This window comes from Schistocerca gregaria, unplaced genomic scaffold, assembly GCF_023897955.1.
Source record: "Schistocerca gregaria isolate iqSchGreg1 unplaced genomic scaffold, iqSchGreg1.2 ptg000355l, whole genome shotgun sequence".
NCBI classification, from domain to species: domain Eukaryota; kingdom Metazoa; phylum Arthropoda; class Insecta; order Orthoptera; family Acrididae; genus Schistocerca; species Schistocerca gregaria.
In genome coordinates, this window is record NW_026061814.1 from 408,238 (window position 1) to 426,797 (window position 18,560).

The 18,560-nt window shown below is 47.8% G+C and overlaps 12 non-coding genes across 12 annotated transcripts; all 12 read right to left on the reverse strand.

Annotated features, from left to right (window-relative positions):
* Positions 1-313: 313 nt before the first annotated feature.
* On the reverse strand, positions 314-432 carry LOC126307805 (5S ribosomal RNA). Its single transcript, XR_007553781.1, has one exon. It is a non-coding gene; the product is annotated as a 5S ribosomal RNA (ribosomal RNA).
* Positions 433-1,903: 1,471 nt separating this feature from the next.
* LOC126307864 (5S ribosomal RNA) lies at positions 1,904-2,022 on the reverse strand. Its single transcript, XR_007553833.1, has one exon. It is a non-coding gene; the product is annotated as a 5S ribosomal RNA (ribosomal RNA).
* Positions 2,023-3,493: 1,471 nt separating this feature from the next.
* Positions 3,494-3,612, reverse strand: LOC126307734 (5S ribosomal RNA). The gene has a single exon (XR_007553717.1). It is a non-coding gene; the product is annotated as a 5S ribosomal RNA (ribosomal RNA).
* A 1,471-nt stretch (positions 3,613-5,083) lies between these two features.
* Positions 5,084-5,202, reverse strand: LOC126307807 (5S ribosomal RNA). The gene has a single exon (XR_007553782.1). It is a non-coding gene; the product is annotated as a 5S ribosomal RNA (ribosomal RNA).
* A 1,471-nt stretch (positions 5,203-6,673) lies between these two features.
* On the reverse strand, positions 6,674-6,792 carry LOC126307735 (5S ribosomal RNA). Its single transcript, XR_007553718.1, has one exon. It is a non-coding gene; the product is annotated as a 5S ribosomal RNA (ribosomal RNA).
* Positions 6,793-8,263: 1,471 nt separating this feature from the next.
* LOC126307808 (5S ribosomal RNA) lies at positions 8,264-8,382 on the reverse strand. Its single transcript, XR_007553783.1, has one exon. It is a non-coding gene; the product is annotated as a 5S ribosomal RNA (ribosomal RNA).
* Positions 8,383-9,853: 1,471 nt separating this feature from the next.
* On the reverse strand, positions 9,854-9,972 carry LOC126307737 (5S ribosomal RNA). The gene has a single exon (XR_007553720.1). It is a non-coding gene; the product is annotated as a 5S ribosomal RNA (ribosomal RNA).
* A 1,471-nt stretch (positions 9,973-11,443) lies between these two features.
* LOC126307865 (5S ribosomal RNA) lies at positions 11,444-11,562 on the reverse strand. Its single transcript, XR_007553834.1, has one exon. It is a non-coding gene; the product is annotated as a 5S ribosomal RNA (ribosomal RNA).
* A 1,471-nt stretch (positions 11,563-13,033) lies between these two features.
* LOC126307738 (5S ribosomal RNA) lies at positions 13,034-13,152 on the reverse strand. The gene has a single exon (XR_007553721.1). It is a non-coding gene; the product is annotated as a 5S ribosomal RNA (ribosomal RNA).
* A 1,471-nt stretch (positions 13,153-14,623) lies between these two features.
* LOC126307809 (5S ribosomal RNA) lies at positions 14,624-14,742 on the reverse strand. Its single transcript, XR_007553784.1, has one exon. It is a non-coding gene; the product is annotated as a 5S ribosomal RNA (ribosomal RNA).
* Positions 14,743-16,213: 1,471 nt separating this feature from the next.
* Positions 16,214-16,332, reverse strand: LOC126307741 (5S ribosomal RNA). The gene has a single exon (XR_007553722.1). It is a non-coding gene; the product is annotated as a 5S ribosomal RNA (ribosomal RNA).
* A 1,471-nt stretch (positions 16,333-17,803) lies between these two features.
* Positions 17,804-17,922, reverse strand: LOC126307811 (5S ribosomal RNA). Its single transcript, XR_007553786.1, has one exon. It is a non-coding gene; the product is annotated as a 5S ribosomal RNA (ribosomal RNA).
* Positions 17,923-18,560: the final 638 nt, after the last annotated feature.

Sequence of the window (18,560 nt, forward strand, 5' to 3'; positions counted from 1 at the left end):
CGGTGGTCGGACGGGAACAGGTCTTTCTTTAATGTAGTTAGTTTTTGGAATTTAGCGCTCCTACAAAACAGTACTCTCTGACGCGTTTCAAGAGCACATCTGTCGATTCGCAGTGTTTCGTTATTTTCAACGAGATCCTAGCACTCTTCCTCCGCGCATTCTTGTTCAAACTGAGTTCATTACTGTAATTTCGCATCTTACGTTTAATACAGTAGTTTAAAATGCTTGTGGAAGCATCTTTGTCGCACCTGAGAGTTTTTCATGAAAAGAGGGCTGGCAGGTGTAGTGACATAAAATTTAAAAGAAGAGAGGGAGCCAACAGCACCCGGTGTTCCCAGGCGGTCACCCATCCAAGTACTAACCGCGCCCAATGTTGCTTAACTTCGGTGATCGGACGAGAACCGGTGTATTCAACATGGTATGGCCGTTGGCGTCCTTATACAGTAGCCGCACGGCAGAAGAAGGCTTCGCCTCTCCTCCCAACACACGCAATCGCCGTTTTCGGTGGCACATTTGACGCAAAGCACGTCCTTCCACCTCGAAGGCGACGCGCAGTGCGGCGCGCCGCCACGTGGGTCAGACGCACAACACAGCTGCTCGTTGCACCGCCTGTCATTCGTTTGTTCGACAAAGTATCCATCTCTTGTAGCGATGGAAGGTAAATTTTTGTTTACAAATTTGCCGTTGTGCACTGCTACAAAACAATATGCCCTGACGTATTTCACAACATTTCTGTCACTTCATACTGTTTTGTTATTTCCAGAGACTCTTTGGAAGTCTTCCTTGGCGCACTCTTTTCAAACTGAGTTCCTTAATATCGTATCTTACGATAGTTTAAAATCAGTATGGAAGCATCTTTGTCACATGAGAAAGGTAGCATGAAAAAAGGGCTGGCAGGGGTAGTGACAAGATAGCAAGAAATGAAGACAGAGGGAAGCGTTCTCACCTGCCTGACACTCGTCGCGCTTCCAGATATTTGCGTAATTTGCACGGTTCATTCTCGGCTGTCCCCTTCCGTCCCGACTTGTCCCGACTTTGCTCGACTGCCGCTCGCTGCCGCTCGGGTCGCGGTCCATATGACAGCACAAGTACGAGAAGCATCTGCGAGATGGGCGCGGCCCGAACCGGCGAGTCCGAGGCGCCGTGTGCGGGCGTTCGGAGCTACCAGTGCCGCTCTGTGCTGCGCTGTGCCGTGGAAAGGTGCGAAAACATGCACACAAGACACAGGCTTTTCGGCAAAGTATACATCTCTTGTAGCGACGAAAGGTAAATTTTTGTTTACAAATTTGCCCTTGTGCACTGCTACAAAACAATATGCCCTGACGTTTTTCACAACATTTCTGTCACTTCATACTGTTTTTATTATTCCAGAGACTCTTTGGAAGTCTTACTTGGCGCACTCTTTTCAAACTGAGTTCCTTAATATCGTATCTTACGATAGTTTAAAATCAGTATGGAAGCATCTTTGTCACATGAGAAAGGTAGCATGAAAAAAGGGCTGGCAGGAGTAGTGACAAGAAAGCAAGAAATGAAGACAGCCAGAGTTCCCAGGCGGTCGCCGATCCGAATACTGACGTTGTTGCTTTTCTTCGGTGGTCGGACGGGAACAGGTCTTTCTTTAATGTAGTTAGTTTTTGGAATTTAGCGCTCCTACAAAACAGTACTCTCTGACGCGTTTCAAGAGCACATCTGTCGATTCGCAGTGTTTCGTTATTTTCAACGAGATCCTAGCACTCTTCCTCCGCGCATTCTTGTTCAAACTGAGTTCATTACTGTAATTTCGCATCTTACGTTTAATACAGTAGTTTAAAATGCTTGTGGAAGCATCTTTGTCGCACCTGAGAGTTTTTCATGAAAAGAGGGCTGGCAGGTGTAGTGACATAAAATTTAAAAGAAGAGAGGGAGCCAACAGCACCCGGTGTTCCCAGGCGGTCACCCATCCAAGTACTAACCGGCCCCGATGTTGCTTAACTTCGGTGATCGGACGAGAACCGGTGTATTCAACATGGTATGGCCGTTGGCGTCCTTATACAGTAGCCGCACGGCAGAAGAAGGCTTCGCCTCTCCTCCCAACACACGCAATCGCCGTTTTCGGTGGCACATTTGACGCAAAGCACGTCCTTCCACCTCGAAGGCGACGCGCAGTGCGGCGCGCCGCCACGTGGGTCAGACGCACAACACAGCTGCTCGTTGCACCGCCTGTCATTCGTTTGTTCGACAAAGTATCCATCTCTTGTAGCGATGGAAGGTAAATTTTTGTTTACAAATTTGCCGTTGTGCACTGCTACAAAACAATATGCCCTGACGTATTTCACAACATTTCTGTCACTTCATACTGTTTTGTTATTTCCAGAGACTCTTTGGAAGTCTTCCTTGGCGCACTCTTTTCAAACTGAGTTCCTTAATATCGTATCTTACGATAGTTTAAAATCAGTATGGAAGCATCTTTGTCACATGAGAAAGGTAGCATGAAAAAAGGGCTGGCAGGGGTAGTGACAAGATAGCAAGAAATGAAGACAGAGGGAAGCGTTCTCACCTGCCTGACACTCGTCGCGCTTCCAGATATTTGCGTAATTTGCACGGTTCATTCTCGGCTGTCCCCTTCCGTCCCGACTTGTCCCGACTTTGCTCGACTGCCGCTCGCTGCCGCTCGGGTCGCGGTCCATATGACAGCACAAGTACGAGAAGCATCTGCGAGATGGGCGCGGCCCGAACCGGCGAGTCCGAGGCGCCGTGTGCGGGCGTTCGGAGCTACCAGTGCCGCTCTGTGCTGCGCTGTGCCGTGGAAAGGTGCGAAAACATGCACACAAGACACAGGCTTTTCGGCAAAGTATACATCTCTTGTAGCGACGAAAGGTAAATTTTTGTTTACAAATTTGCCCTTGTGCACTGCTACAAAACAATATGCCCTGACGTTTTTCACAACATTTCTGTCACTTCATACTGTTTTTATTATTCCAGAGACTCTTTGGAAGTCTTACTTGGCGCACTCTTTTCAAACTGAGTTCCTTAATATCGTATCTTACGATAGTTTAAAATCAGTATGGAAGCATCTTTGTCACATGAGAAAGGTAGCATGAAAAAAGGGCTGGCAGGAGTAGTGACAAGAAAGCAAGAAATGAAGACAGCCAGAGTTCCCAGGCGGTCGCCGATCCGAATACTGACGTTGTTGCTTTTCTTCGGTGGTCGGACGGGAACAGGTCTTTCTTTAATGTAGTTAGTTTTTGGAATTTAGCGCTCCTACAAAACAGTACTCTCTGACGCGTTTCAAGAGCACATCTGTCGATTCGCAGTGTTTCGTTATTTTCAACGAGATCCTAGCACTCTTCCTCCGCGCATTCTTGTTCAAACTGAGTTCATTACTGTAATTTCGCATCTTACGTTTAATACAGTAGTTTAAAATGCTTGTGGAAGCATCTTTGTCGCACCTGAGAGTTTTTCATGAAAAGAGGGCTGGCAGGTGTAGTGACATAAAATTTAAAAGAAGAGAGGGAGCCAACAGCACCCGGTGTTCCCAGGCGGTCACCCATCCAAGTACTAACCGGGCCCGATGTTGCTTAACGTCGGTGATCGGACGAGAACCGGTGTATTCAACATGGTATGGCCGTTGGCGTCCTTATACAGTAGCCGCACGGCAGAAGAAGGCTTCGCCTCTCCTCCCAACACACGCAATCGCCGTTTTCGGTGGCACATTTGACGCAAAGCACGTCCTTCCACCTCGAAGGCGACGCGCAGTGCGGCGCGCCGCCACGTGGGTCAGACGCACAACACAGCTGCTCGTTGCACCGCCTGTCATTCGTTTGTTCGACAAAGTATCCATCTCTTGTAGCGATGGAAGGTAAATTTTTGTTTACAAATTTGCCGTTGTGCACTGCTACAAAACAATATGCCCTGACGTATTTCACAACATTTCTGTCACTTCATACTGTTTTGTTATTTCCAGAGACTCTTTGGAAGTCTTCCTTGGCGCACTCTTTTCAAACTGAGTTCCTTAATATCGTATCTTACGATAGTTTAAAATCAGTATGGAAGCATCTTTGTCACATGAGAAAGGTAGCATGAAAAAAGGGCTGGCAGGGGTAGTGACAAGATAGCAAGAAATGAAGACAGAGGGAAGCGTTCTCACCTGCCTGACACTCGTCGCGCTTCCAGATATTTGCGTAATTTGCACGGTTCATTCTCGGCTGTCCCCTTCCGTCCCGACTTGTCCCGACTTTGCTCGACTGCCGCTCGCTGCCGCTCGGGTCGCGGTCCATATGACAGCACAAGTACGAGAAGCATCTGCGAGATGGGCGCGGCCCGAACCGGCGAGTCCGAGGCGCCGTGTGCGGGCGTTCGGAGCTACCAGTGCCGCTCTGTGCTGCGCTGTGCCGTGGAAAGGTGCGAAAACATGCACACAAGACACAGGCTTTTCGGCAAAGTATACATCTCTTGTAGCGACGAAAGGTAAATTTTTGTTTACAAATTTGCCCTTGTGCACTGCTACAAAACAATATGCCCTGACGTTTTTCACAACATTTCTGTCACTTCATACTGTTTTTATTATTCCAGAGACTCTTTGGAAGTCTTACTTGGCGCACTCTTTTCAAACTGAGTTCCTTAATATCGTATCTTACGATAGTTTAAAATCAGTATGGAAGCATCTTTGTCACATGAGAAAGGTAGCATGAAAAAAGGGCTGGCAGGAGTAGTGACAAGAAAGCAAGAAATGAAGACAGCCAGAGTTCCCAGGCGGTCGCCGATCCGAATACTGACGTTGTTGCTTTTCTTCGGTGGTCGGACGGGAACAGGTCTTTCTTTAATGTAGTTAGTTTTTGGAATTTAGCGCTCCTACAAAACAGTACTCTCTGACGCGTTTCAAGAGCACATCTGTCGATTCGCAGTGTTTCGTTATTTTCAACGAGATCCTAGCACTCTTCCTCCGCGCATTCTTGTTCAAACTGAGTTCATTACTGTAATTTCGCATCTTACGTTTAATACAGTAGTTTAAAATGCTTGTGGAAGCATCTTTGTCGCACCTGAGAGTTTTTCATGAAAAGAGGGCTGGCAGGTGTAGTGACATAAAATTTAAAAGAAGAGAGGGAGCCAACAGCACCCGGTGTTCCCAGGCGGTCACCCATCCAAGTACTAACCGCGCCCAATGTTGCTTAACTTCGGTGATCGGACGAGAACCGGTGTATTCAACATGGTATGGCCGTTGGCGTCCTTATACAGTAGCCGCACGGCAGAAGAAGGCTTCGCCTCTCCTCCCAACACACGCAATCGCCGTTTTCGGTGGCACATTTGACGCAAAGCACGTCCTTCCACCTCGAAGGCGACGCGCAGTGCGGCGCGCCGCCACGTGGGTCAGACGCACAACACAGCTGCTCGTTGCACCGCCTGTCATTCGTTTGTTCGACAAAGTATCCATCTCTTGTAGCGATGGAAGGTAAATTTTTGTTTACAAATTTGCCGTTGTGCACTGCTACAAAACAATATGCCCTGACGTATTTCACAACATTTCTGTCACTTCATACTGTTTTGTTATTTCCAGAGACTCTTTGGAAGTCTTCCTTGGCGCACTCTTTTCAAACTGAGTTCCTTAATATCGTATCTTACGATAGTTTAAAATCAGTATGGAAGCATCTTTGTCACATGAGAAAGGTAGCATGAAAAAAGGGCTGGCAGGGGTAGTGACAAGATAGCAAGAAATGAAGACAGAGGGAAGCGTTCTCACCTGCCTGACACTCGTCGCGCTTCCAGATATTTGCGTAATTTGCACGGTTCATTCTCGGCTGTCCCCTTCCGTCCCGACTTGTCCCGACTTTGCTCGACTGCCGCTCGCTGCCGCTCGGGTCGCGGTCCATATGACAGCACAAGTACGAGAAGCATCTGCGAGATGGGCGCGGCCCGAACCGGCGAGTCCGAGGCGCCGTGTGCGGGCGTTCGGAGCTACCAGTGCCGCTCTGTGCTGCGCTGTGCCGTGGAAAGGTGCGAAAACATGCACACAAGACACAGGCTTTTCGGCAAAGTATACATCTCTTGTAGCGACGAAAGGTAAATTTTTGTTTACAAATTTGCCCTTGTGCACTGCTACAAAACAATATGCCCTGACGTTTTTCACAACATTTCTGTCACTTCATACTGTTTTTATTATTCCAGAGACTCTTTGGAAGTCTTACTTGGCGCACTCTTTTCAAACTGAGTTCCTTAATATCGTATCTTACGATAGTTTAAAATCAGTATGGAAGCATCTTTGTCACATGAGAAAGGTAGCATGAAAAAAGGGCTGGCAGGAGTAGTGACAAGAAAGCAAGAAATGAAGACAGCCAGAGTTCCCAGGCGGTCGCCGATCCGAATACTGACGTTGTTGCTTTTCTTCGGTGGTCGGACGGGAACAGGTCTTTCTTTAATGTAGTTAGTTTTTGGAATTTAGCGCTCCTACAAAACAGTACTCTCTGACGCGTTTCAAGAGCACATCTGTCGATTCGCAGTGTTTCGTTATTTTCAACGAGATCCTAGCACTCTTCCTCCGCGCATTCTTGTTCAAACTGAGTTCATTACTGTAATTTCGCATCTTACGTTTAATACAGTAGTTTAAAATGCTTGTGGAAGCATCTTTGTCGCACCTGAGAGTTTTTCATGAAAAGAGGGCTGGCAGGTGTAGTGACATAAAATTTAAAAGAAGAGAGGGAGCCAACAGCACCCGGTGTTCCCAGGCGGTCACCCATCCAAGTACTAACCGGGCCCGATGTTGCTTAACGTCGGTGATCGGACGAGAACCGGTGTATTCAACATGGTATGGCCGTTGGCGTCCTTATACAGTAGCCGCACGGCAGAAGAAGGCTTCGCCTCTCCTCCCAACACACGCAATCGCCGTTTTCGGTGGCACATTTGACGCAAAGCACGTCCTTCCACCTCGAAGGCGACGCGCAGTGCGGCGCGCCGCCACGTGGGTCAGACGCACAACACAGCTGCTCGTTGCACCGCCTGTCATTCGTTTGTTCGACAAAGTATCCATCTCTTGTAGCGATGGAAGGTAAATTTTTGTTTACAAATTTGCCGTTGTGCACTGCTACAAAACAATATGCCCTGACGTATTTCACAACATTTCTGTCACTTCATACTGTTTTGTTATTTCCAGAGACTCTTTGGAAGTCTTCCTTGGCGCACTCTTTTCAAACTGAGTTCCTTAATATCGTATCTTACGATAGTTTAAAATCAGTATGGAAGCATCTTTGTCACATGAGAAAGGTAGCATGAAAAAAGGGCTGGCAGGGGTAGTGACAAGATAGCAAGAAATGAAGACAGAGGGAAGCGTTCTCACCTGCCTGACACTCGTCGCGCTTCCAGATATTTGCGTAATTTGCACGGTTCATTCTCGGCTGTCCCCTTCCGTCCCGACTTGTCCCGACTTTGCTCGACTGCCGCTCGCTGCCGCTCGGGTCGCGGTCCATATGACAGCACAAGTACGAGAAGCATCTGCGAGATGGGCGCGGCCCGAACCGGCGAGTCCGAGGCGCCGTGTGCGGGCGTTCGGAGCTACCAGTGCCGCTCTGTGCTGCGCTGTGCCGTGGAAAGGTGCGAAAACATGCACACAAGACACAGGCTTTTCGGCAAAGTATACATCTCTTGTAGCGACGAAAGGTAAATTTTTGTTTACAAATTTGCCCTTGTGCACTGCTACAAAACAATATGCCCTGACGTTTTTCACAACATTTCTGTCACTTCATACTGTTTTTATTATTCCAGAGACTCTTTGGAAGTCTTACTTGGCGCACTCTTTTCAAACTGAGTTCCTTAATATCGTATCTTACGATAGTTTAAAATCAGTATGGAAGCATCTTTGTCACATGAGAAAGGTAGCATGAAAAAAGGGCTGGCAGGAGTAGTGACAAGAAAGCAAGAAATGAAGACAGCCAGAGTTCCCAGGCGGTCGCCGATCCGAATACTGACGTTGTTGCTTTTCTTCGGTGGTCGGACGGGAACAGGTCTTTCTTTAATGTAGTTAGTTTTTGGAATTTAGCGCTCCTACAAAACAGTACTCTCTGACGCGTTTCAAGAGCACATCTGTCGATTCGCAGTGTTTCGTTATTTTCAACGAGATCCTAGCACTCTTCCTCCGCGCATTCTTGTTCAAACTGAGTTCATTACTGTAATTTCGCATCTTACGTTTAATACAGTAGTTTAAAATGCTTGTGGAAGCATCTTTGTCGCACCTGAGAGTTTTTCATGAAAAGAGGGCTGGCAGGTGTAGTGACATAAAATTTAAAAGAAGAGAGGGAGCCAACAGCACCCGGTGTTCCCAGGCGGTCACCCATCCAAGTACTAACCGCGCCCAATGTTGCTTAACTTCGGTGATCGGACGAGAACCGGTGTATTCAACATGGTATGGCCGTTGGCGTCCTTATACAGTAGCCGCACGGCAGAAGAAGGCTTCGCCTCTCCTCCCAACACACGCAATCGCCGTTTTCGGTGGCACATTTGACGCAAAGCACGTCCTTCCACCTCGAAGGCGACGCGCAGTGCGGCGCGCCGCCACGTGGGTCAGACGCACAACACAGCTGCTCGTTGCACCGCCTGTCATTCGTTTGTTCGACAAAGTATCCATCTCTTGTAGCGATGGAAGGTAAATTTTTGTTTACAAATTTGCCGTTGTGCACTGCTACAAAACAATATGCCCTGACGTATTTCACAACATTTCTGTCACTTCATACTGTTTTGTTATTTCCAGAGACTCTTTGGAAGTCTTCCTTGGCGCACTCTTTTCAAACTGAGTTCCTTAATATCGTATCTTACGATAGTTTAAAATCAGTATGGAAGCATCTTTGTCACATGAGAAAGGTAGCATGAAAAAAGGGCTGGCAGGGGTAGTGACAAGATAGCAAGAAATGAAGACAGAGGGAAGCGTTCTCACCTGCCTGACACTCGTCGCGCTTCCAGATATTTGCGTAATTTGCACGGTTCATTCTCGGCTGTCCCCTTCCGTCCCGACTTGTCCCGACTTTGCTCGACTGCCGCTCGCTGCCGCTCGGGTCGCGGTCCATATGACAGCACAAGTACGAGAAGCATCTGCGAGATGGGCGCGGCCCGAACCGGCGAGTCCGAGGCGCCGTGTGCGGGCGTTCGGAGCTACCAGTGCCGCTCTGTGCTGCGCTGTGCCGTGGAAAGGTGCGAAAACATGCACACAAGACACAGGCTTTTCGGCAAAGTATACATCTCTTGTAGCGACGAAAGGTAAATTTTTGTTTACAAATTTGCCCTTGTGCACTGCTACAAAACAATATGCCCTGACGTTTTTCACAACATTTCTGTCACTTCATACTGTTTTTATTATTCCAGAGACTCTTTGGAAGTCTTACTTGGCGCACTCTTTTCAAACTGAGTTCCTTAATATCGTATCTTACGATAGTTTAAAATCAGTATGGAAGCATCTTTGTCACATGAGAAAGGTAGCATGAAAAAAGGGCTGGCAGGAGTAGTGACAAGAAAGCAAGAAATGAAGACAGCCAGAGTTCCCAGGCGGTCGCCGATCCGAATACTGACGTTGTTGCTTTTCTTCGGTGGTCGGACGGGAACAGGTCTTTCTTTAATGTAGTTAGTTTTTGGAATTTAGCGCTCCTACAAAACAGTACTCTCTGACGCGTTTCAAGAGCACATCTGTCGATTCGCAGTGTTTCGTTATTTTCAACGAGATCCTAGCACTCTTCCTCCGCGCATTCTTGTTCAAACTGAGTTCATTACTGTAATTTCGCATCTTACGTTTAATACAGTAGTTTAAAATGCTTGTGGAAGCATCTTTGTCGCACCTGAGAGTTTTTCATGAAAAGAGGGCTGGCAGGTGTAGTGACATAAAATTTAAAAGAAGAGAGGGAGCCAACAGCACCCGGTGTTCCCAGGCGGTCACCCATCCAAGTACTAACCGGGCCCGATGTTGCTTAACGTCGGTGATCGGACGAGAACCGGTGTATTCAACATGGTATGGCCGTTGGCGTCCTTATACAGTAGCCGCACGGCAGAAGAAGGCTTCGCCTCTCCTCCCAACACACGCAATCGCCGTTTTCGGTGGCACATTTGACGCAAAGCACGTCCTTCCACCTCGAAGGCGACGCGCAGTGCGGCGCGCCGCCACGTGGGTCAGACGCACAACACAGCTGCTCGTTGCACCGCCTGTCATTCGTTTGTTCGACAAAGTATCCATCTCTTGTAGCGATGGAAGGTAAATTTTTGTTTACAAATTTGCCGTTGTGCACTGCTACAAAACAATATGCCCTGACGTATTTCACAACATTTCTGTCACTTCATACTGTTTTGTTATTTCCAGAGACTCTTTGGAAGTCTTCCTTGGCGCACTCTTTTCAAACTGAGTTCCTTAATATCGTATCTTACGATAGTTTAAAATCAGTATGGAAGCATCTTTGTCACATGAGAAAGGTAGCATGAAAAAAGGGCTGGCAGGGGTAGTGACAAGATAGCAAGAAATGAAGACAGAGGGAAGCGTTCTCACCTGCCTGACACTCGTCGCGCTTCCAGATATTTGCGTAATTTGCACGGTTCATTCTCGGCTGTCCCCTTCCGTCCCGACTTGTCCCGACTTTGCTCGACTGCCGCTCGCTGCCGCTCGGGTCGCGGTCCATATGACAGCACAAGTACGAGAAGCATCTGCGAGATGGGCGCGGCCCGAACCGGCGAGTCCGAGGCGCCGTGTGCGGGCGTTCGGAGCTACCAGTGCCGCTCTGTGCTGCGCTGTGCCGTGGAAAGGTGCGAAAACATGCACACAAGACACAGGCTTTTCGGCAAAGTATACATCTCTTGTAGCGACGAAAGGTAAATTTTTGTTTACAAATTTGCCCTTGTGCACTGCTACAAAACAATATGCCCTGACGTTTTTCACAACATTTCTGTCACTTCATACTGTTTTTATTATTCCAGAGACTCTTTGGAAGTCTTACTTGGCGCACTCTTTTCAAACTGAGTTCCTTAATATCGTATCTTACGATAGTTTAAAATCAGTATGGAAGCATCTTTGTCACATGAGAAAGGTAGCATGAAAAAAGGGCTGGCAGGAGTAGTGACAAGAAAGCAAGAAATGAAGACAGCCAGAGTTCCCAGGCGGTCGCCGATCCGAATACTGACGTTGTTGCTTTTCTTCGGTGGTCGGACGGGAACAGGTCTTTCTTTAATGTAGTTAGTTTTTGGAATTTAGCGCTCCTACAAAACAGTACTCTCTGACGCGTTTCAAGAGCACATCTGTCGATTCGCAGTGTTTCGTTATTTTCAACGAGATCCTAGCACTCTTCCTCCGCGCATTCTTGTTCAAACTGAGTTCATTACTGTAATTTCGCATCTTACGTTTAATACAGTAGTTTAAAATGCTTGTGGAAGCATCTTTGTCGCACCTGAGAGTTTTTCATGAAAAGAGGGCTGGCAGGTGTAGTGACATAAAATTTAAAAGAAGAGAGGGAGCCAACAGCACCCGGTGTTCCCAGGCGGTCACCCATCCAAGTACTAACCGGCCCCGATGTTGCTTAACTTCGGTGATCGGACGAGAACCGGTGTATTCAACATGGTATGGCCGTTGGCGTCCTTATACAGTAGCCGCACGGCAGAAGAAGGCTTCGCCTCTCCTCCCAACACACGCAATCGCCGTTTTCGGTGGCACATTTGACGCAAAGCACGTCCTTCCACCTCGAAGGCGACGCGCAGTGCGGCGCGCCGCCACGTGGGTCAGACGCACAACACAGCTGCTCGTTGCACCGCCTGTCATTCGTTTGTTCGACAAAGTATCCATCTCTTGTAGCGATGGAAGGTAAATTTTTGTTTACAAATTTGCCGTTGTGCACTGCTACAAAACAATATGCCCTGACGTATTTCACAACATTTCTGTCACTTCATACTGTTTTGTTATTTCCAGAGACTCTTTGGAAGTCTTCCTTGGCGCACTCTTTTCAAACTGAGTTCCTTAATATCGTATCTTACGATAGTTTAAAATCAGTATGGAAGCATCTTTGTCACATGAGAAAGGTAGCATGAAAAAAGGGCTGGCAGGGGTAGTGACAAGATAGCAAGAAATGAAGACAGAGGGAAGCGTTCTCACCTGCCTGACACTCGTCGCGCTTCCAGATATTTGCGTAATTTGCACGGTTCATTCTCGGCTGTCCCCTTCCGTCCCGACTTGTCCCGACTTTGCTCGACTGCCGCTCGCTGCCGCTCGGGTCGCGGTCCATATGACAGCACAAGTACGAGAAGCATCTGCGAGATGGGCGCGGCCCGAACCGGCGAGTCCGAGGCGCCGTGTGCGGGCGTTCGGAGCTACCAGTGCCGCTCTGTGCTGCGCTGTGCCGTGGAAAGGTGCGAAAACATGCACACAAGACACAGGCTTTTCGGCAAAGTATACATCTCTTGTAGCGACGAAAGGTAAATTTTTGTTTACAAATTTGCCCTTGTGCACTGCTACAAAACAATATGCCCTGACGTTTTTCACAACATTTCTGTCACTTCATACTGTTTTTATTATTCCAGAGACTCTTTGGAAGTCTTACTTGGCGCACTCTTTTCAAACTGAGTTCCTTAATATCGTATCTTACGATAGTTTAAAATCAGTATGGAAGCATCTTTGTCACATGAGAAAGGTAGCATGAAAAAAGGGCTGGCAGGAGTAGTGACAAGAAAGCAAGAAATGAAGACAGCCAGAGTTCCCAGGCGGTCGCCGATCCGAATACTGACGTTGTTGCTTTTCTTCGGTGGTCGGACGGGAACAGGTCTTTCTTTAATGTAGTTAGTTTTTGGAATTTAGCGCTCCTACAAAACAGTACTCTCTGACGCGTTTCAAGAGCACATCTGTCGATTCGCAGTGTTTCGTTATTTTCAACGAGATCCTAGCACTCTTCCTCCGCGCATTCTTGTTCAAACTGAGTTCATTACTGTAATTTCGCATCTTACGTTTAATACAGTAGTTTAAAATGCTTGTGGAAGCATCTTTGTCGCACCTGAGAGTTTTTCATGAAAAGAGGGCTGGCAGGTGTAGTGACATAAAATTTAAAAGAAGAGAGGGAGCCAACAGCACCCGGTGTTCCCAGGCGGTCACCCATCCAAGTACTAACCGGGCCCGATGTTGCTTAACGTCGGTGATCGGACGAGAACCGGTGTATTCAACATGGTATGGCCGTTGGCGTCCTTATACAGTAGCCGCACGGCAGAAGAAGGCTTCGCCTCTCCTCCCAACACACGCAATCGCCGTTTTCGGTGGCACATTTGACGCAAAGCACGTCCTTCCACCTCGAAGGCGACGCGCAGTGCGGCGCGCCGCCACGTGGGTCAGACGCACAACACAGCTGCTCGTTGCACCGCCTGTCATTCGTTTGTTCGACAAAGTATCCATCTCTTGTAGCGATGGAAGGTAAATTTTTGTTTACAAATTTGCCGTTGTGCACTGCTACAAAACAATATGCCCTGACGTATTTCACAACATTTCTGTCACTTCATACTGTTTTGTTATTTCCAGAGACTCTTTGGAAGTCTTCCTTGGCGCACTCTTTTCAAACTGAGTTCCTTAATATCGTATCTTACGATAGTTTAAAATCAGTATGGAAGCATCTTTGTCACATGAGAAAGGTAGCATGAAAAAAGGGCTGGCAGGGGTAGTGACAAGATAGCAAGAAATGAAGACAGAGGGAAGCGTTCTCACCTGCCTGACACTCGTCGCGCTTCCAGATATTTGCGTAATTTGCACGGTTCATTCTCGGCTGTCCCCTTCCGTCCCGACTTGTCCCGACTTTGCTCGACTGCCGCTCGCTGCCGCTCGGGTCGCGGTCCATATGACAGCACAAGTACGAGAAGCATCTGCGAGATGGGCGCGGCCCGAACCGGCGAGTCCGAGGCGCCGTGTGCGGGCGTTCGGAGCTACCAGTGCCGCTCTGTGCTGCGCTGTGCCGTGGAAAGGTGCGAAAACATGCACACAAGACACAGGCTTTTCGGCAAAGTATACATCTCTTGTAGCGACGAAAGGTAAATTTTTGTTTACAAATTTGCCCTTGTGCACTGCTACAAAACAATATGCCCTGACGTTTTTCACAACATTTCTGTCACTTCATACTGTTTTTATTATTCCAGAGACTCTTTGGAAGTCTTACTTGGCGCACTCTTTTCAAACTGAGTTCCTTAATATCGTATCTTACGATAGTTTAAAATCAGTATGGAAGCATCTTTGTCACATGAGAAAGGTAGCATGAAAAAAGGGCTGGCAGGAGTAGTGACAAGAAAGCAAGAAATGAAGACAGCCAGAGTTCCCAGGCGGTCGCCGATCCGAATACTGACGTTGTTGCTTTTCTTCGGTGGTCGGACGGGAACAGGTCTTTCTTTAATGTAGTTAGTTTTTGGAATTTAGCGCTCCTACAAAACAGTACTCTCTGACGCGTTTCAAGAGCACATCTGTCGATTCGCAGTGTTTCGTTATTTTCAACGAGATCCTAGCACTCTTCCTCCGCGCATTCTTGTTCAAACTGAGTTCATTACTGTAATTTCGCATCTTACGTTTAATACAGTAGTTTAAAATGCTTGTGGAAGCATCTTTGTCGCACCTGAGAGTTTTTCATGAAAAGAGGGCTGGCAGGTGTAGTGACATAAAATTTAAAAGAAGAGAGGGAGCCAACAGCACCCGGTGTTCCCAGGCGGTCACCCATCCAAGTACTAACCGCGCCCAATGTTGCTTAACTTCGGTGATCGGACGAGAACCGGTGTATTCAACATGGTATGGCCGTTGGCGTCCTTATACAGTAGCCGCACGGCAGAAGAAGGCTTCGCCTCTCCTCCCAACACACGCAATCGCCGTTTTCGGTGGCACATTTGACGCAAAGCACGTCCTTCCACCTCGAAGGCGACGCGCAGTGCGGCGCGCCGCCACGTGGGTCAGACGCACAACACAGCTGCTCGTTGCACCGCCTGTCATTCGTTTGTTCGACAAAGTATCCATCTCTTGTAGCGATGGAAGGTAAATTTTTGTTTACAAATTTGCCGTTGTGCACTGCTACAAAACAATATGCCCTGACGTATTTCACAACATTTCTGTCACTTCATACTGTTTTGTTATTTCCAGAGACTCTTTGGAAGTCTTCCTTGGCGCACTCTTTTCAAACTGAGTTCCTTAATATCGTATCTTACGATAGTTTAAAATCAGTATGGAAGCATCTTTGTCACATGAGAAAGGTAGCATGAAAAAAGGGCTGGCAGGGGTAGTGACAAGATAGCAAGAAATGAAGACAGAGGGAAGCGTTCTCACCTGCCTGACACTCGTCGCGCTTCCAGATATTTGCGTAATTTGCACGGTTCATTCTCGGCTGTCCCCTTCCGTCCCGACTTGTCCCGACTTTGCTCGACTGCCGCTCGCTGCCGCTCGGGTCGCGGTCCATATGACAGCACAAGTACGAGAAGCATCTGCGAGATGGGCGCGGCCCGAACCGGCGAGTCCGAGGCGCCGTGTGCGGGCGTTCGGAGCTACCAGTGCCGCTCTGTGCTGCGCTGTGCCGTGGAAAGGTGCGAAAACATGCACACAAGACACAGGCTTTTCGGCAAAGTATACATCTCTTGTAGCGACGAAAGGTAAATTTTTGTTTACAAATTTGCCCTTGTGCACTGCTACAAAACAATATGCCCTGACGTTTTTCACAACATTTCTGTCACTTCATACTGTTTTTATTATTCCAGAGACTCTTTGGAAGTCTTACTTGGCGCACTCTTTTCAAACTGAGTTCCTTAATATCGTATCTTACGATAGTTTAAAATCAGTATGGAAGCATCTTTGTCACATGAGAAAGGTAGCATGAAAAAAGGGCTGGCAGGAGTAGTGACAAGAAAGCAAGAAATGAAGACAGCCAGAGTTCCCAGGCGGTCGCCGATCCGAATACTGACGTTGTTGCTTTTCTTCGGTGGTCGGACGGGAACAGGTCTTTCTTTAATGTAGTTAGTTTTTGGAATTTAGCGCTCCTACAAAACAGTACTCTCTGACGCGTTTCAAGAGCACATCTGTCGATTCGCAGTGTTTCGTTATTTTCAACGAGATCCTAGCACTCTTCCTCCGCGCATTCTTGTTCAAACTGAGTTCATTACTGTAATTTCGCATCTTACGTTTAATACAGTAGTTTAAAATGCTTGTGGAAGCATCTTTGTCGCACCTGAGAGTTTTTCATGAAAAGAGGGCTGGCAGGTGTAGTGACATAAAATTTAAAAGAAGAGAGGGAGCCAACAGCACCCGGTGTTCCCAGGCGGTCACCCATCCAAGTACTAACCGGGCCCGATGTTGCTTAACGTCGGTGATCGGACGAGAACCGGTGTATTCAACATGGTATGGCCGTTGGCGTCCTTATACAGTAGCCGCACGGCAGAAGAAGGCTTCGCCTCTCCTCCCAACACACGCAATCGCCGTTTTCGGTGGCACATTTGACGCAAAGCACGTCCTTCCACCTCGAAGGCGACGCGCAGTGCGGCGCGCCGCCACGTGGGTCAGACGCACAACACAGCTGCTCGTTGCACCGCCTGTCATTCGTTTGTTCGACAAAGTATCCATCTCTTGTAGCGATGGAAGGTAAATTTTTGTTTACAAATTTGCCGTTGTGCACTGCTACAAAACAATATGCCCTGACGTATTTCACAACATTTCTGTCACTTCATACTGTTTTGTTATTTCCAGAGACTCTTTGGAAGTCTTCCTTGGCGCACTCTTTTCAAACTGAGTTCCTTAATATCGTATCTTACGATAGTTTAAAATCAGTATGGAAGCATCTTTGTCACATGAGAAAGGTAGCATGAAAAAAGGGCTGGCAGGGGTAGTGACAAGATAGCAAGAAATGAAGACAGAGGGAAGCGTTCTCACCTGCCTGACACTCGTCGCGCTTCCAGATATTTGCGTAATTTGCACGGTTCATTCTCGGCTGTCCCCTTCCGTCCCGACTTGTCCCGACTTTGCTCGACTGCCGCTCGCTGCCGCTCGGGTCGCGGTCCATATGACAGCACAAGTACGAGAAGCATCTGCGAGATGGGCGCGGCCCGAACCGGCGAGTCCGAGGCGCCGTGTGCGGGCGTTCGGAGCTACCAGTGCCGCTCTGTGCTGCGCTGTGCCGTGGAAAGGTGCGAAAACATGCACACAAGACACAGGCTTTTCGGCAAAGTATACATCTCTTGTAGCGACGAAAGGTAAATTTTTGTTTACAAATTTGCCCTTGTGCACTGCTACAAAACAATATGCCCTGACGTTTTTCACAACATTTCTGTCACTTCATACTGTTTTTATTATTCCAGAGACTCTTTGGAAGTCTTACTTGGCGCACTCTTTTCAAACTGAGTTCCTTAATATCGTATCTTACGATAGTTTAAAATCAGTATGGAAGCATCTTTGTCACATGAGAAAGGTAGCATGAAAAAAGGGCTGGCAGGAGTAGTGACAAGAAAGCAAGAAATGAAGACAGCCAGAGTTCCCAGGCGGTCGCCGATCCGAATACTGACGTTGTTGCTTTTCTTCGGTGGTCGGACGGGAACAGGTCTTTCTTTAATGTAGTTAGTTTTTGGAATTTAGCGCTCCTACAAAACAGTACTCTCTGACGCGTTTCAAGAGCACATCTGTCGATTCGCAGTGTTTCGTTATTTTCAACGAGATCCTAGCACTCTTCCTCCGCGCATTCTTGTTCAAACTGAGTTCATTACTGTAATTTCGCATCTTACGTTTAATACAGTAGTTTAAAATGCTTGTGGAAGCATCTTTGTCGCACCTGAGAGTTTTTCATGAAAAGAGGGCTGGCAGGTGTAGTGACATAAAATTTAAAAGAAGAGAGGGAGCCAACAGCACCCGGTGTTCCCAGGCGGTCACCCATCCAAGTACTAACCGCGCCCAATGTTGCTTAACTTCGGTGATCGGACGAGAACCGGTGTATTCAACATGGTATGGCCGTTGGCGTCCTTATACAGTAGCCGCACGGCAGAAGAAGGCTTCGCCTCTCCTCCCAACACACGCAATCGCCGTTTTCGGTGGCACATTTGACGCAAAGCACGTCCTTCCACCTCGAAGGCGACGCGCAGTGCGGCGCGCCGCCACGTGGGTCAGACGCACAACACAGCTGCTCGTTGCACCGCCTGTCATTCGTTTGTTCGACAAAGTATCCATCTCTTGTAGCGATGGAAGGTAAATTTTTGTTTACAAATTTGCCGTTGTGCACTGCTACAAAACAATATGCCCTGACGTATTTCACAACATTTCTGTCACTTCATACTGTTTTGTTATTTCCAGAGACTCTTTGGAAGTCTTCCTTGGCGCACTCTTTTCAAACTGAGTTCCTTAATATCGTATCTTACGATAGTTTAAAATCAGTATGGAAGCATCTTTGTCACATGAGAAAGGTAGCATGAAAAAAGGGCTGGCAGGGGTAGTGACAAGATAGCAAGAAATGAAGACAGAGGGAAGCGTTCTCACCTGCCTGACACTCGTCGCGCTTCCAGATATTTGCGTAATTTGCACGGTTCATTCTCGGCTGTCCCCTTCCGTCCCGACTTGTCCCGACTTTGCTCGACTGCCGCTCGCTGCCGCTCGGGTCGCG